Consider the following 15,321-nt stretch of genomic DNA (forward strand, 5'->3'; position numbering starts at 1 on the left):
AATGATCAATACAAGCCTTCTTGAGCCTTGAAGTGACACCGCCCCACAAAATTAACGTTAGAGCAGAACACAACAAGTGACAATTTACAGGATTTACGCAACAAACAACACAAGGAGATACGGTAGGGCTAGGAGCTATTTAGTACTGTCATTTATATCCTGAGAAGGCAAAGCACCAGGAAAGACGTGGCTGCACCTCATCAGTTTCGAGAGGCCTGGCTGTTTAGCAGCGCCTTTGGGTAACTGCCGGTGGCCGCTGCGCTTGGCTGTCTAGCGGTCTTACAGGCTGAGGGAAAAAGCCGTTTTGAAATCCGTTGGTCTTGCTACGTAAACCAGGCCCCGCAGACCGAGACAACACCGCACGCACGAACCCCAACCAACACGCACACATGGCAAATAAACTCTCTACTAGTTTGGACTGCGCACAAGGATTTCAGCCAGTGTCTGCGCAGCTCACCTGGGGCTGAGCCCCACCCCCACACGCCAAGACACCCTGCTCTTTCCTGCTGGCCGTTATCGCCCCATTCAAACAACATCAACGCGCTGGGCTGAGCCCTGCTCCCAGACTCCAAAGGCATTGTGCTCTTTCCTGCCAGCCTTATCACCTCATTTCAATACAGTGAGATCTCCCAGACTGCAGACTGACCTTCGACACCTCCCATTCTCCTGCCCCGAATTACCCAAACGACCCCTCTGCCAGAGCAACCTGTTGCTTTAAGGGTTAATGATCAATACAAGCCTTCTTGAGCCTTGAAGTGACACCGCCCCACAAAATTAACGTTAGAGCAGAACACAACAAGTGACAATTTACAGGATTTACGCAACAAACAACACAAGGAGATACGGTAGGGCTAGGAGCTATTTAGTACTGTCATTTATAACCTGAGAAGGCAAAGCACCAGGAAAGACGTGGCTGCACCTCATCAGTTTCGAGAGGCCTGGCTGTTTAGCAGCGGCCTTTGGGTAATTGCCGGTGGCCGCTGCGCTTGGCTGTCTAGCGGTCTTACGGGCTGAGGGAAAAAGCCGTTTAGAAATCCGTTGGTCTTGCTACGTAAACCAGGCCCCGCAGACCGAGACAACACCGCACGTACGAACCCCAACCAACACGCACAGATGGCAAATAAACTCTCTACTAGTTTGGACTGCGCACAAGGATTTCAGCCAGTGTCTGCGCGGCTCACCTGGGGCTGAGCCCCGCCCCCACACGCCAAGACACCCTGCTCTTTCCTGCTGGCCGTTATCGCCCCATTCAAACAACGTCAACGCGCTGGGCTGAGCCCTGCTCCCAGACTCCAAAGGCATTGTGCTCTTTTCTGCCAGCCTTATCACCTCATTTCAATACAGTGTGATCTCCCAGACTGCAGACTGACCCTCGACACCTCTCATTCTCCTGCCCCGAATTACCCAAACGACCCCTCTGCCAGAGCAACCTGTTGCTTTAAGGGTTAATGATCAATACAAGCCTTCTTGAGCCTTGAAGTGACACCGCCCCACAAAATTAAGGTTAGAGCAGAACACAACAAGTGACAATTTACAGGATTTACGCAACAAACAACACAAGGAGATACGGTAGGACTAGGAGCTATTTAGTACTGTCATTTATATCCTGAGAAGGCAAAGCACCAGGAAAGACGTGGCTGCACCTCATCAGTTTCGAGAGGCCTGGCTGTTTAGCAGCGGCCTTTGGGTAACTGCCGGTGGCCGCTGCGCTTGGCTGTCTAGCAGTCTTACGGGCTGAGGGAAAAAGCCGTTTTGAAATCCGTTGGTCTTGCTACGTAAACCAGGCCCCGCAGACCGAGACAACACCGCACGCACGAACCCCAACCAACACGCACAGATGGCAAATAAACTCTCTACTAGTTTGGACTGCGCACAAGGATTTCAGCCAGTGTCTGCGCGGCTCACCTGGGGCTGAGCCCCACCCCCACCCGCCAAGACACCCTGCTCTTCCCCGCTGGCCGTTATCGCCCCATTCAAACACAACGTCAACGCGCTGGGCTGAGCCTCCCACTCCCAGACTGAGCCTCAACGACTCCCTTCCTCCTGAGCTCAACTATTCAAACGACCCCCCTGCCAGAGCAACCTGCTGCTTTAAGGGCTAACGACGCGAGAACCCCCCCCAAACCACATCTCTCCACAAAACGGCCTTCCAAGGATGTCCTTCGGTGCCAGTGGCCACCAGCAGTGTCGGGGCGCTCTAGGGGGTAAACGGCTCCTGCGCTTCCTACAGACAGAGCCCCTTGAGCCCGCCAGCAGCCGCCCCCGATACAAAGCGCTTCTATCTTCCACCCCGAGAAAAGCCTGCTCTCCTCTTCCTGCGCCGGAGCACCCCGACTCCGAGGCTCCCCAACGACTCCACTCGTGTCTCTGTCTGTCTTTGACCGCGGGTTTTCTCCCTGGGTGGGGAGGTGCACCGTTCCCGGAGGTACTGCAATACCGGGTCGATGCGTGGAGTGGACGGAGCAAGCCCCTATTCCATCTCCCTGTTCCAAAAATCAATTTAATATATGGTCCCCAGATAGGGGACGTATCAGATATTAAACTGATAAGAACAGATACTACACTTGATCTTAGCCAAAAGGCCGAGAAGCGATGCCGGGCCCCGGCCTTGTCTGAGGGTCCCCCTTCCCTGACGGGGGACGCGGGTTCGGAGGGGAGGGGGCCCTCCACTTCCCAGCACAGAGCCGGCAGGCTCACACGCGCACAGAGCCCTGGGGCAGCCCGCTCCACAGCGGGACAGAGGGTGGCTCCGGGCGCGAGGAGCCCCTTTGCGGCGAAGCCAGCACCGGCTACAGCAGCTATCCCACAAGGCGAGGGCAGGCAGGCAGGCAGGCAGCTGCTCTGCTAGGCCTCCCCCCTCCCCCGACTGCCGTGACGTCACCCTCTCCTGTGAGCCGGGGAGGAGCTCCCTCGGACTCGGCAGAGGAAGAGGAAGAGCTGCCGCAGCCAGCACCGAGCTCGGCGCGCAGCACACTCGGCGTCCCGCTCACCCAGACCCCGGCCCCCGACAGCCCGCGCAAGCTACCGCTTTGTCAGCGCCACTCGCAGCTTCTCCCCAGAACGGCCCTGTGTTTCACACAAGCAGCCTCTGCTGCAGTGGAGTGAGAGTGCGGCTCCCGCCGCCCCCGGTGGACAGTCTGCAAACTGCACGGCCCGGCTCCCCGGGGTCAGAGAACCTTCCCTGGAGCACTGCTGGGGCCCTCGTCACCGCAGCAAAATCAAAACAGTCCAGCCTCAGCACTCGGCCCGCAAGATGAGCAAGCAGCACCAGCAACACCACCCCTCTAACTGAATTAGCGCCAGGTAAACGGGCTGAGCCCCGCTCCCAGACTGCAAAGGCATTGTGCTCTTTCCTGCCAGCCTTATCACCTCATTTCAATACAGTGAGATCTCCCAGACTGCAGACTGACCTTCGACACCTCCCATTCTCCTGCCCCGAATTACCCAAACGACCCCTCTGCCAGAGCAACCTGTTGCTTTAAGGGTTAATGATCAATACAAGCCTTCTTGAGCCTTGAAGTGACACCGCCCCACAAAATTAACGTTAGAGCAGAACACAACAAGTGACAATTTACAGGATTTACGCAACAAACAACACAAGGAGATACGGTAGGGCTAGGAGCTATTTAGTACTGTCATTTATATCCTGAGAAGGCAAAGCACCAGGAAAGACGTGGCTGCACCTCATCAGTTTCGAGAGGCCTGGCTGTTTAGCAGCGGCCTTTGGGTAACTGCCGGTGGCCGCTGCGCTTGGCTGTCTAGCGGTCTTACGGGCTGAGGGAAAAAGCCGTTTTGAAATCCGTTGGTCTTGCTACGTAAACCAGGCCCCGCAGACCGAGACAACACCGCACGCACGAACCCCAACCAACACGCACAGATGGCAAATAAACTCTCTACTAGTTTGGACTGCGCACAAGGATTTCAGCCAGTGTCTGCGCAGCTCACCTGGGGCTGAGCCCCACCCCCACACGCCAAGACACCCTGCTCTTTCCTGCTGGCCGTTATCGCCCCATTCAAACAACATCAACGCGCTGGGCTGAGCCCTGCTCCCAGACTCCAAAGGCATTGTGCTCTTTCCTGCCAGCCTTATCACCTCATTTCAATACAGTGTGATCTCCCAGACTGCAGACTGACCCTCGACACCTCTCATTCTCCTGCCCTGAATTACCCAAACAACCCCTCTGCCAGAGCAACCTGTTGCTTTAAGGGTTAATGATCAATACAAGCCTTCTTGAGCCTTGAAGTGACACCGCCCCACAAAATTAAGGTTAGAGCAGAACACAACAAGTGACAATTTACAGGATTTACGCAACAAACAACACAAGGAGATACGGTAGGACTAGGAGCTATTTAGTACTGTCATTTATATCCTGAGAAGGCAAAGCACCAGGAAAGACGTGGCTGCACCTCATCAGTTTCGAGAGGCCTGGCTGTTTAGCAGCGGCCTTTGGGTAACTGCCGGTGGCCGCTGCGCTTGGCTGTCTAGCGGTCTTACGGGCTGAGGGAAAAAGCCGTTTTGAAATCCGTTGGTCTTGCTACGTAAACCAGGCCCCGCAGACCGAGACAACACCGCACGTACGAACCCCAACCAACACGCACAGATGGCAAATAAACTCTCTACTAGTTTGGACTGCGCACAAGGATTTCAGCCAGTGTCTGCGCGGCTCACCTGGGGCTGAGCCCCACCCCCACCCGCCAAGACACCCTGCTCTTCCCCGCTGGCCGTTATCGCCCCATTCAAACACAACGTCAACGCGCTGGGCTGAGCCTCAACGACTCCCTTCCTCCTGAGCTCAACTATTCAAACGACCCCCCTGCCAGAGCAACCTGCTGCTTTAAGGGCTAACGACGCGAGAACCCCCCCCCAAACCACATCTCTCCACAAAACGGCCTTCCAAGGACGTCCTTCGGTGCCAGTGGCCACCAGCAGTGTCGGGGCGCTCTAGGGGGTAAACGGCTCCTGCGCTTCCTACAGACAGAGCCCCTTGAGCCCGCCAGCAGCCGCCCCCGATACAAAGCGCTTCTATCTTCCACCCCGAGAAAAGCCTGCTCTCCTCTTCCTGCGCCGGAGCACCCCGACTCCGAGGCTCCCCAACGACTCCACTCGTGTCTCTGTCTGTCTTTGACCGCGGGTTTTCTCCCTGGGTGGGGAGGTGCACCGTTCCCGGAGGTACTGCAATACCGGGTCGATGCGTGGAGTGGACGGAGCAAGCCCCTATTCCATCTCCCTGTTCCAAAAATCAATTTAATATATGGTCCCCAGATAGGGGACGTATCAGATATTAAACTGATAAGAACAGATACTACACTTGATCTTAGCCAAAAGGCCGAGAAGCGATGCCGGGCCCCGGCCTTGTCTGAGGGTCCCCCTTCCCTGACGGGGGACGCGGGTTCGGAGGGGAGGGGGCCCTCCACTTCCCAGCACAGAGCCGGCAGGCTCACACGCGCACAGAGCCCTGGGGCAGCCCGCTCCACAGCGGGACAGAGGGTGGCTCCGGGCGCGAGGAGCCCCTTTGCGGCGAAGCCAGCACCGGCTACAGCAGCTATCCCACAAGGCGAGGGCAGGCAGGCAGGCAGGCAGCTGCTCTGCTAGGCCTCCCCCCTCCCCCGACTGCCGTGACATCACCCTCTCCTGTGAGCCGGGGAGGAGCTCCCTCGGACTCGGCAGAGGAAGAGGAAGAGCTGCCGCAGCCAGCACCGAGCTCGGCGCGCAGCACACTCAGCGTCCCGCTCACCCAGACCCCGGCCCCCGACAGCCCGCGCAAGCTACCGCTTTGTCAGCGCCACTCGCAGCTTCTCCCCAGAACGGCCCTGTGTTTCACACAAGCAGCCTCTGCTGCAGTGGAGTGAGAGTGCGGCTCCCGCCGCCCCCGGTGGACAGTCTGCAAACTGCACGGCCCGGCTCCCCGGGGTCAGAGAACCTTCCCTGGAGCACTGCTGGGGCCCTCGTCACCGCAGCAAAATCAAAACCGTCCAGCCTCAGCACTCGGCCCGCAAGATGAGCAAGCAGCACCAGCAACACCACCCCTCTAACTGAATTAGCGCCAGGTAAACGGGCTGAGCCCCTCTCCCAGACTGCAAAGGCATTGTGCTCTTTCCTGCCAGCCTTATCACCTCATTTCAATACAGTGAGATCTCCCAGACTGCAGACTGACCCTCGACACCTCTCATTCTCCTGCCCCGAATTACCCAAACGACCCCTCTGCCAGAGCAACCTGTTGCTTTAAGGGTTAATGATCAATACAAGCCTTCTTGAAGTGACACCGCCCCACAAAATTAACGTTAGAGCAGAACACAACAAGTGACAATTTACAGGATTTACGCAACAAACAACACAAGGAGATACGGTAGGGCTAGGAGCTATTTAGTACTGTCATTTATATCCTGAGAAGGCAAAGCACCAGGAAAGACGTGGCTGCACCTCATCAGTTTCGAGAGGCCTGGCTGTTTAGCAGCGGCCTTTGGGTAACTGCCGGTGGCCGCTGCGCTTGGCTGTCTAGCGGTCTTACGGGCTGAGGGAAAAAGCCGTTTTGAAATCCGTTGGTCTTGCTACGTAAACCAGGCCCCGCAGACCGAGACAACACCGCACGTACGAACCCCAACCAACACGCACAGATGGCAAATAAACTCTCTACTTGTTTGGACTGCGCACAAGGATTTCAGCCAGTGTCTGCGCGGCTCACCTGGGGCTGAGCCCCACCCCCACCCGCCAAGACACCCTGCTCTTCCCCGCTGGCCGTTATCGCCCCATTCAAACACAACGTCAACGCGCTGGGCTGAGCCTCCCACTCCCAGACTGAGCCTCAACGACTCCCTTCCTCCTGAGCTCAACTATTCAAACGACCCCCCTGCCAGAGCAACCTGCTGCTTTAAGGGCTAACGACGCGAGAACCCCCCCCCAAACCACATCTCTCCACAAAACGGCCTTCCAAGGACGTCCTTCGGTGCCAGTGGCCACCAGCAGTGTCGGGGCGCTCTAGGGGGTAAACGGCTCCTGCGCTTCCTACAGACAGAGCCCCTTGAGCCCGCCAGCAGCCGCCCCCGATACAAAGCGCTTCTATCTTCCACCCCGAGAAAAGCCTGCTCTCCTCTTCCTGCGCCGGAGCACCCCGACTCCAAGGCTCCACAACGACTCCACTCGTGTCTCTGTCTGTCTTTGACCGCGGGTTTTCTCCCTGGGTGGGGAGGTGCACCGTTCCCGGAGGTACTGCAATACCGGGTCGATGCGTGGAGTGGACGGAGCAAGCCCCTATTCCATCTCCCTGTTCCAAAAATCAATTTAATATATGGTCCCCAGATAGGGGACGTATCAGATATTAAACTGATAAGAACAGATACTACACTTGATCTTAGCCAAAAGGCCGAGAAGCGATGCCGGGCCCCGGCCTTGTCTGAGGGTCCCCCTTCCCTGACGGGGGACGCGGGTTCGGAGGGGAGGGGGCCCTCCACTTCCCAGCACAGAGCCGGCAGGCTCACACGCGCACAGAGCCCTGGGGCAGCCCGCTCCACAGCGGGACAGAGGGCGGCTCCGGCCGCTAGGAGCCCCTTTGCGGCGAAGCCAGCACCGGCTACAGCAGCTATCCCACAAGGCGAGGGCAGGCAGGCAGGCAGGCAGGCAGGCAGCTGCTCTGCTAGGCCTCCCCCCTCCCCCGACTGCCGTGACGTCACCCTCTCCTGTGAGCCGGGGAGGAGCTCCCTCGGACTCGGCAGAGGAAGAGGAAGAGCTGCCGCAGCCAGCACCGAGCTCGGCGCGCAGCACACTCGGCGTCCCGCTCACCCAGACCCCGGCCCCCGACAGCCCGCGCAAGCTACCGCTTTGTCAGCGCCACTCGCAGCTTCTCCCCAGAACGGCCCTGTGTTTCACACAAGCAGCCTCTGCTGCAGTGGAGTGAGAGTGCGGCTCCCGCCGCCCCCGGTGGACAGTCTGCAAACTGCACGGCCCGGCTCCCCGGGGTCAGAGAACCTTCCCTGGAGCACTGCTGGGGCCCTCGTCACCGCAGCAAAATCAAAACCGTCCAGCCTCAGCACTCGGCCCGCAAGATGAGCAAGCAGCACCAGCAACACCACCCCTCTAACTGAATTAGCGCCAGGTAAACGGGCTGAGCCCCGCTCCCAGACTGCAAAGGCATTGTGCTCTTTCCTGCCAGCCTTATCACCTCATTTCAATACAGTGAGATCTCCCAGACTGCAGACTGACCCTCGACACCTCTCAATTCAATTCAAGGTGCTTTATTAGCATGACCGATGGGTACAATCAGTGTTGCCAAAGCAAATGAAAGTAATGATATTTACATGAAACAAAACAAAAATAGAAGTAAAATAAAATCTACAGACATATTACAGACATTTACAACAAAGACATATTATACATCTCATTCTCCTGCCCCGAATTACCCAAACGACCCCTCTGCCAGAGCAACCTGTTGCTTTAAGGGTTAATGATCAATACAAGCCTTCTTGAGCCTTGAAGTGACACCGCCCCACAAAATTAACGTTAGAGCAGAACACAACAAGTGACAATTTACAGGATTTACGCAACAAACAACACAAGGAGATACGGTAGGGCTAGGAGCTATTTAGTACTGTCATTTATATCCTGAGAAGGCAAAGCACCAGGAAAGACGTGGCTGCACCTCATCAGTTTCGAGAGGCCTGGCTGTTTAGCAGCGGCCTTTGGGTAACTGCCGGTGGCCGCTGCGCTTGGCTGTCTAGCGGTCTTACGGGCTGAGGGAAAAAGCCGTTTTGAAATCCGTTGGTCTTGCTACGTAAACCAGGCCCCGCAGACCGAGACAACACCGCACGCACGAACCCCAACCAACACGCACAGATGGCAAATAAACTCTCTACTAGTTTGGACTGCGCACAAGGATTTCAGCCAGTGTCTGCGCAGCTCACCTGGGGCTGAGCCCCACCCCCACACGCCAAGACACCCTGCTCTTTCCTGCTGGCCGTTATCGCCCCATTCAAACAACATCAACGCGCTGGGCTGAGCCCCGCTCCCAGACTGCAAAGGCATTGTGCTCTGTCCTGCCAGCCTTATCACCTCATTTCAATACAGTGAGATCTCCCAGACTGCAGACTGACCCTCGACACCTCTCATTCTCCTGCCCCGAATTACCCAAACGACCCCTCTGCCAGAGCAACCTGTTGCTTTAAGGGTTAATGATCAATACAAGCCTTCTTGAGCCTTGAAGTGACACCGCCCCACAAAATTAACGTTAGAGCAGAACACAAGTGACAATTTACAGGATTTACGCAACAAACAACACAAGGAGATACGGTAGGGCTAGGAGCTATTTAGTACTGTCATTTATATCCTGAGAAGGCAAAGCACCAGGAAAGACGTGGCTGCACCTCATCAGTTTCGAGAGGCCTGGCTGTTTAGCAGCGGCCTTTGGGTAACTGCCGGTGGCCGCTGCGCTTGGCTGTCTAGCAGTCTTACGGGCTGAGGGAAAAAGCCGTTTTGAAATCCGTTGGTCTTGCTACGTAAACCAGGCCCCGCAGACCGAGACAACACCGCACGCACGAACCCCAACCAACACGCACAGATGGCAAATAAACTCTCTACTAGTTTGGACTGCGCACAAGGATTTCAGCCAGTGTCTGCGCGGCTCACCTGGGGCTGAGCCCCACCCCCACCCGCCAAGACACCCTGCTCTTCCCCGCTGGCCGTTATCGCCCCATTCAAACACAACGTCAACGCGCTGGGCTGAGCCTCCCACTCCCAGACTGAGCCTCAACGACTCCCTTCCTCCTGAGCTCAACTATTCAAACGACCCCCCTGCCAGAGCAACCTGCTGCTTTAAGGGCTAACGACGCGAGAACCCCCCCCAAACCACATCTCTCCACAAAACGGCCTTCCAAGGACGTCCTTCGGTGCCAGTGGCCACCAGCAGTGTCGGGGCGCTCTAGGGGGTAAACGGCTCCTGCGCTTCCTACAGACAGAGCCCCTTGAGCCCGCCAGCAGCCGCCCCCGATACAAAGCGCTTCTATCTTCCACCCCGAGAAAAGCCTGCTCTCCTCTTCCTGCGCCGGAGCACCCCGACTCCGAGGCTCCCCAACGACTCCACTCGTGTCTCTGTCTGTCTTTGACCGCGGGTTTTCTCCCTGGGTGGGGAGGTGCACCGTTCCCGGAGGTACTGCAATACCGGGTCGATGCGTGGAGTGGACGGAGCAAGCCCCTATTCCATCTCCCTGTTCCAAAAATCAATTTAATATATGGTCCCCAGATAGGGGACGTATCAGATATTAAACTGATAAGAACAGATACTACACTTGATCTTAGCCAAAAGGCCGAGAAGCGATGCCGGGCCCCGGCCTTGTCTGAGGGTCCCCCTTCCCTGACGGGGGACGCGGGTTCGGAGGGGAGGGGGCCCTCCACTTCCCAGCACAGAGCCGGCAGGCTCACACGCGCACAGAGCCCTGGGGCAGCCCGCTCCACAGCGGGACAGAGGGTGGCTCCGGGCGCGAGGAGCCCCTTTGCGGCGAAGCCAGCACCGGCTACAGCAGCTATCCCACAAGGCGAGGGCAGGCAGGCAGGCAGCTGCTCTGCTAGGCCTCCCCCCTCCCCCGACTGCCGTGACGTCACCCTCTCCTGTGAGCCGGGGAGGAGCTCCCTCGGACTCGGCAGAGGAAGAGGAAGAGCTGCCGCAGCCAGCACCGAGCTCGGCGCGCAGCACACTCGGCGTCCCGCTCACCCAGACCCCGGCCCCCGACAGCCCGCGCAAGCTACCGCTTTGTCAGCGCCACTCGCAGCTTCTCCCCAGAACGGCCCTGTGTTTCACACAAGCAGCCTCTGCTGCAGTGGAGTGAGAGTGCGGCTCCCGCCGCCCCCGGTGGACAGTCTGCAAACTGCACGGCCCGGCTCCCCGGGGTCAGAGAACCTTCCCTGGAGCACTGCTGGGGCCCTCGTCACCGCAGCAAAATCAAAACCGTCCAGCCTCAGCACTCGGCCCGCAAGATGAGCAAGCAGCACCAGCAACACCACCCCTCTAACTGAATTAGCGCCAGGTAAACGGGCTGAGCCCCTCTCCCAGACTGCAAAGGCATTGTGCTCTTTCCTGCCAGCCTTATCACCTCATTTCAATACAGTGAGATCTCCCAGACTGCAGACTGACCCTCGACACCTCTCATTCTCCTGCCCCGAATTACCCAAACGACCCCTCTGCCAGAGCAACCTGTTGCTTTAAGGGTTAATGATCAATACAAGCCTTCTTGAAGTGACACCGCCCCACAAAATTAACGTTAGAGCAGAACACAACAAGTGACAATTTACAGGATTTACGCAACAAACAACACAAGGAGATACGGTAGGGCTAGGAGCTATTTAGTACTGTCATTTATATCCTGAGAAGGCAAAGCACCAGGAAAGACGTGGCTGCACCTCATCAGTTTCGAGAGGCCTGGCTGTTTAGCAGCGGCCTTTGGGTAACTGCCGGTGGCCGCTGCGCTTGGCTGTCTAGCGGTCTTACGGGCTGAGGGAAAAAGCCGTTTTGAAATCCGTTGGTCTTGCTACGTAAACCAGGCCCCGCAGACCGAGACAACACCGCACGTACGAACCCCAACCAACACGCACAGATGGCAAATAAACTCTCTACTAGTTTGGACTGCGCACAAGGATTTCAGCCAGTGTCTGCGCGGCTCACCTGGGGCTGAGCTCCGCCCCCACACGCCAAGACACCCTGCTCTTTCCTGCTGGCCGTTATCGCCCCATTCAAACAACGTCAACGCGCTAGGCTGAGCCCTGCTCCCAGACTCCAAAGGCATTGTGCTCTTTCCTGCCAGCCTTATCACCTCATTTCAATACAGTGTGATCTCCCAGACTGCAGACTGACCCTCGACACCTCTCATTCTCCTGCCCTGAATTACCCAAACGACCCCTCTGCCAGAGCAACCTGTTGCTTTAAGGGTTAATGATCAATACAAGCCTTTTTGAGCCTTGGAGTGACACCGCCCCACAAAAATAGCATCATCAGACTGGCTCCAGTGTGTGTATTAGGTTAGCGTGTATGCTCCTGTCGTTGCGCCCATGAGAGGAGGAAGCAGGAGCCGGGCAATTGAGCACTGTTTTGTTTCAGTTTGGTTTAGTGGACTGTGCTGTCGGGGCCATGGCTGGGAAGGATTCTGCAGGGTGAACTGAGTACGTTGCATAGAGAGATTTCTCAAAAACATCTGTGATGAGTAACCTGTTGCTGTAAGGTTTAATGATCAATAGAAGCCTCCCTGAGCCCTGAAGTAACGCCGCCCCACAAAAACAGCCCCATCAGACCGACTCCAGTGTAACTGGCCCGCTTCCCCATGGCGCTGGAGGAGCTGCAGGTAAACCAGGCCCGGCACCCCCCCCCCCGTCTACTGCACCGCGCACGGCCAGAGACAACGCCTCAAAAGTACGAATCCCAACCAAAACACGGACAAATGACCAATGAACTCTCCCCCAGTTTGGACTGCGCACAAGAATAATCATACCAAACAGAAACAGAGCTAAAAGACGTCGAAAACAGAAAATGGTGCAAACTACCGCAAAGCACAACTAAACCGGGTTTAAGTCCCGAGTTAAAACCCGTAAAATTCGGATTCCTTCTCTTTTCAGCAGAAAAACTTCCCTGTTCCGGGAGGCCGGGCCGGGGTCAAGGTCGGGACCGGGGGCCGCGGGCTGTGGAGCAGCCGAGCTGGGGCCCGCTCCCTCGGCGGCCCGGCCGCAGCAGAACCCGGCCGGGCCGCCGAGCCTCCAGCCCTCCGCCCAGGGAGCTCGGCTTCACTGCGGGTCCAGACTCAAACCGGGCCGCTGGAGCGGCGGGAGGCCTGGTCACCGAGCGCCGTTTAGCGTCTCTCAATTCAACTGTTTTTTTAAAAACTATCATCCCGCCCGTGGGAGCTGGTTTGTTTATTTGAAGAAACGCGTTTCTTTACCTGTTTTTCCGTCCGTCCGTCGAGTCGGCCTCGTCTTCCTCTCCGTTAATATTTTACAATAATTTTGATTACAATTCGCGCTTCCAATCAACTCGACGCCACCGACGCTCTCGCTCCACTGCTCTCGCGCGCAGTCCAGCCCTTCCCACCCCAGCGCTTCCGCGCGGGGCCCGCCCCCCACCGCCAGCCAATAGAGAGCGTCCTTCGGCTCGGCCAGCCAATGGGCAGGGAGCGGGAGGAGGGCTCAGTACCTCTCGGCCTGTGATTGGCCGGTAACAAGCACACCTGCAGGTGTCTCCTGAGCATCTCGAGCCTATCACCTGGATTTATCACGCACTGATATTCACGACCGCGCCCGGGTTTTACACACGAAAAGTGAAAAACACGCCTGAAAGGTCAACGTGCGCTTTTGACTCCCGAACGAATTTCTTATTTCCGTCCATTACAATTTTGCTCTCGCAGCTCCAGGAAACCCCCGGAAATCTGGAGGTTCTAGCCTGCAATTCTAAAAAAAACACCCGTTAGAAATGAGAAAAATAACATCCCCCCTAGAAGCACAGCTGGGACACGGGGGTGGAAAAACGCCAAAACCGAACCTCTTCCGGCCGCCGAGGAAAAAGAAAATCACGCGTCAGCAGTGAAATTTCGTCATAAGAGCCATCGCCCGCACATATAAACACGATGCTTAAATACATATCTGTCTTCATGGAGACTTGTCAACGCCTGGTGTTAGACAAGCAGATTTTAAAAGCAGTACTGCGAAAGTATTGCAAAAAAGGTTATTCAAATAATTGAAATGGAGATCGTTAAAATTCACATGCCCCTCAATTTATAGAGACCTTATTTATAGCCTGTTCTGGGAAACAGTACACACAGGAAACACAGGACGACATAGTCATTTTGTGCTGTCATTTTATTTTTTCACATAAAAGCACCACAAGCATCTCTCTGGCTTCCAATGTGCCAGCTGACCTCAGGTCAGTAACTGGTAGCCATTGAGATAAGGGCGTCTGGTGCTTCATAATACCAATAAGATCGTTGCTGACAAATTACAATAAACTCACTAATGAAATAATGAGTGTTTGTGTTTCCGGCATCAAATATAGTGTAGTAGCTAGTCGGTGATCCTGAATTTTATACTGGTACTCAGCTGAATCCAGATTTCACTTCTAGATAGATAGATACTTTATTGATCCCGTGAGGGAAATTGCAGTGCAACAGCAGCTTAACACACACAACACAGCCAGAGTGTAACGAATTATATAATAATGGTACAATACATACAATACAATACAATACAAGGTTACTCACAGTCCGGATGCACAAGAACAAACTAGAACAGAACAGTACACAGAACACAGAGTAACTATAGATATAAATATAAATATAAATATAAATGTATTGCACAGGTCCCTGGCATATATTGCACAAAAAGTGGTTGTAAACGGGAAAAAGAAAAAGAAAAAGAAAGAGAACAGATGTAGCAGTAGATGTGTAGATGCGTTTAGTCCAGAAACAGGTCACTGTCGATGTTGCCTCTGCCAAGACGCAAGGTGGATGCGTTGTACAGTCTTATGGCAGACGGCAAGAATGACCTCCTGCAGCGCTCCCTGTCGCACCGTGGATGAATCAGTCTATTGCTGAACGTGCTCTTCATTCCTGCAAGCCTGTCAAAGAGGGGATGGGAGAAGTTGTCCATGATGGCCTCTAGTTTGGACATCATTCTCCTCTCAGCCACTACCTCCAAGGAGTCCAGGTCAGACCCAATGACAGAGCTTGCTCTCCTGATGAGCTTGTTCAGCCTTTTGGAATCTACTGCTCTAATCCCAGAGCCCCAGCACACCACTGCGTAGAAAATGGCACTCGCTACCACCGACTGATAGAACATGTGTAGCATCTTACTACATACATTGGAGGACCTGAGCCTCCTCAAGAAGTAGAGTCGGCTCTGTCCCTTCTTATAGATGGCCTCGGTGTTCTTAGACCATTCCAGTCTATCGTCGATGTGCACTCCCAGGTACTTGTACGAGTCCACCATCTCCACGCCACTCCCATGGATGTAGACAGGAGTAGGTTTGACCTTTTTCCTCCTGAAATCTACCACCAGTAGATTCTAACATTTGAATATAGAATTGTCATATGAACTGTCTGGTTTATGGAACAAAGGTTGGGAATGTGAATTAAATTCCTCATTTCAGATTTAAATATAAACACAGATTTATTTAAAATATGAGTTGTGCCGCTTATAAATTATGAAGTATAGCATGACACCTATTTGTTGTAAAATATGCAGCGCTTTAAGAACTAGAATTTAAGCACTTTTTACCCTTTTTACTTCTGTTTTACCTGTTACCAGGTAATATGTTTGAGCTAAAAGATAACACTCTTTTCCCCCAGGTATCATTTCGAATA

The 15,321-nt window shown here is 55.1% G+C and overlaps 4 non-coding genes across 4 annotated transcripts; all 4 read right to left on the reverse strand.

Annotated features, from left to right (window-relative positions):
* Window positions 1-2,403: 2,403 nt before the first annotated feature.
* On the reverse strand, window positions 2,404-2,594 carry LOC148809993 (U2 spliceosomal RNA). The gene has a single exon (XR_016087038.1). It is a non-coding gene; the product is annotated as a U2 spliceosomal RNA (small nuclear RNA).
* Window positions 2,595-5,148: 2,554 nt separating this feature from the next.
* LOC148809994 (U2 spliceosomal RNA) lies at window positions 5,149-5,339 on the reverse strand. The gene has a single exon (XR_016087039.1). It is a non-coding gene; the product is annotated as a U2 spliceosomal RNA (small nuclear RNA).
* A 1,843-nt stretch (window positions 5,340-7,182) lies between these two features.
* LOC148809995 (U2 spliceosomal RNA) lies at window positions 7,183-7,373 on the reverse strand. Its single transcript, XR_016087040.1, has one exon. It is a non-coding gene; the product is annotated as a U2 spliceosomal RNA (small nuclear RNA).
* Window positions 7,374-10,114: 2,741 nt separating this feature from the next.
* LOC148809996 (U2 spliceosomal RNA) lies at window positions 10,115-10,305 on the reverse strand. Its single transcript, XR_016087041.1, has one exon. It is a non-coding gene; the product is annotated as a U2 spliceosomal RNA (small nuclear RNA).
* Between the last annotated feature and the right edge of the window lie 5,016 nt (window positions 10,306-15,321).

The sequence above is a fragment of the Atractosteus spatula genome, unplaced genomic scaffold (assembly GCF_055471065.1).
Source record: "Atractosteus spatula isolate fAtrSpa1 unplaced genomic scaffold, fAtrSpa1.hap1 Scaffold_104, whole genome shotgun sequence".
Lineage (NCBI taxonomy): Eukaryota > Metazoa > Chordata > Actinopteri > Semionotiformes > Lepisosteidae > Atractosteus > Atractosteus spatula.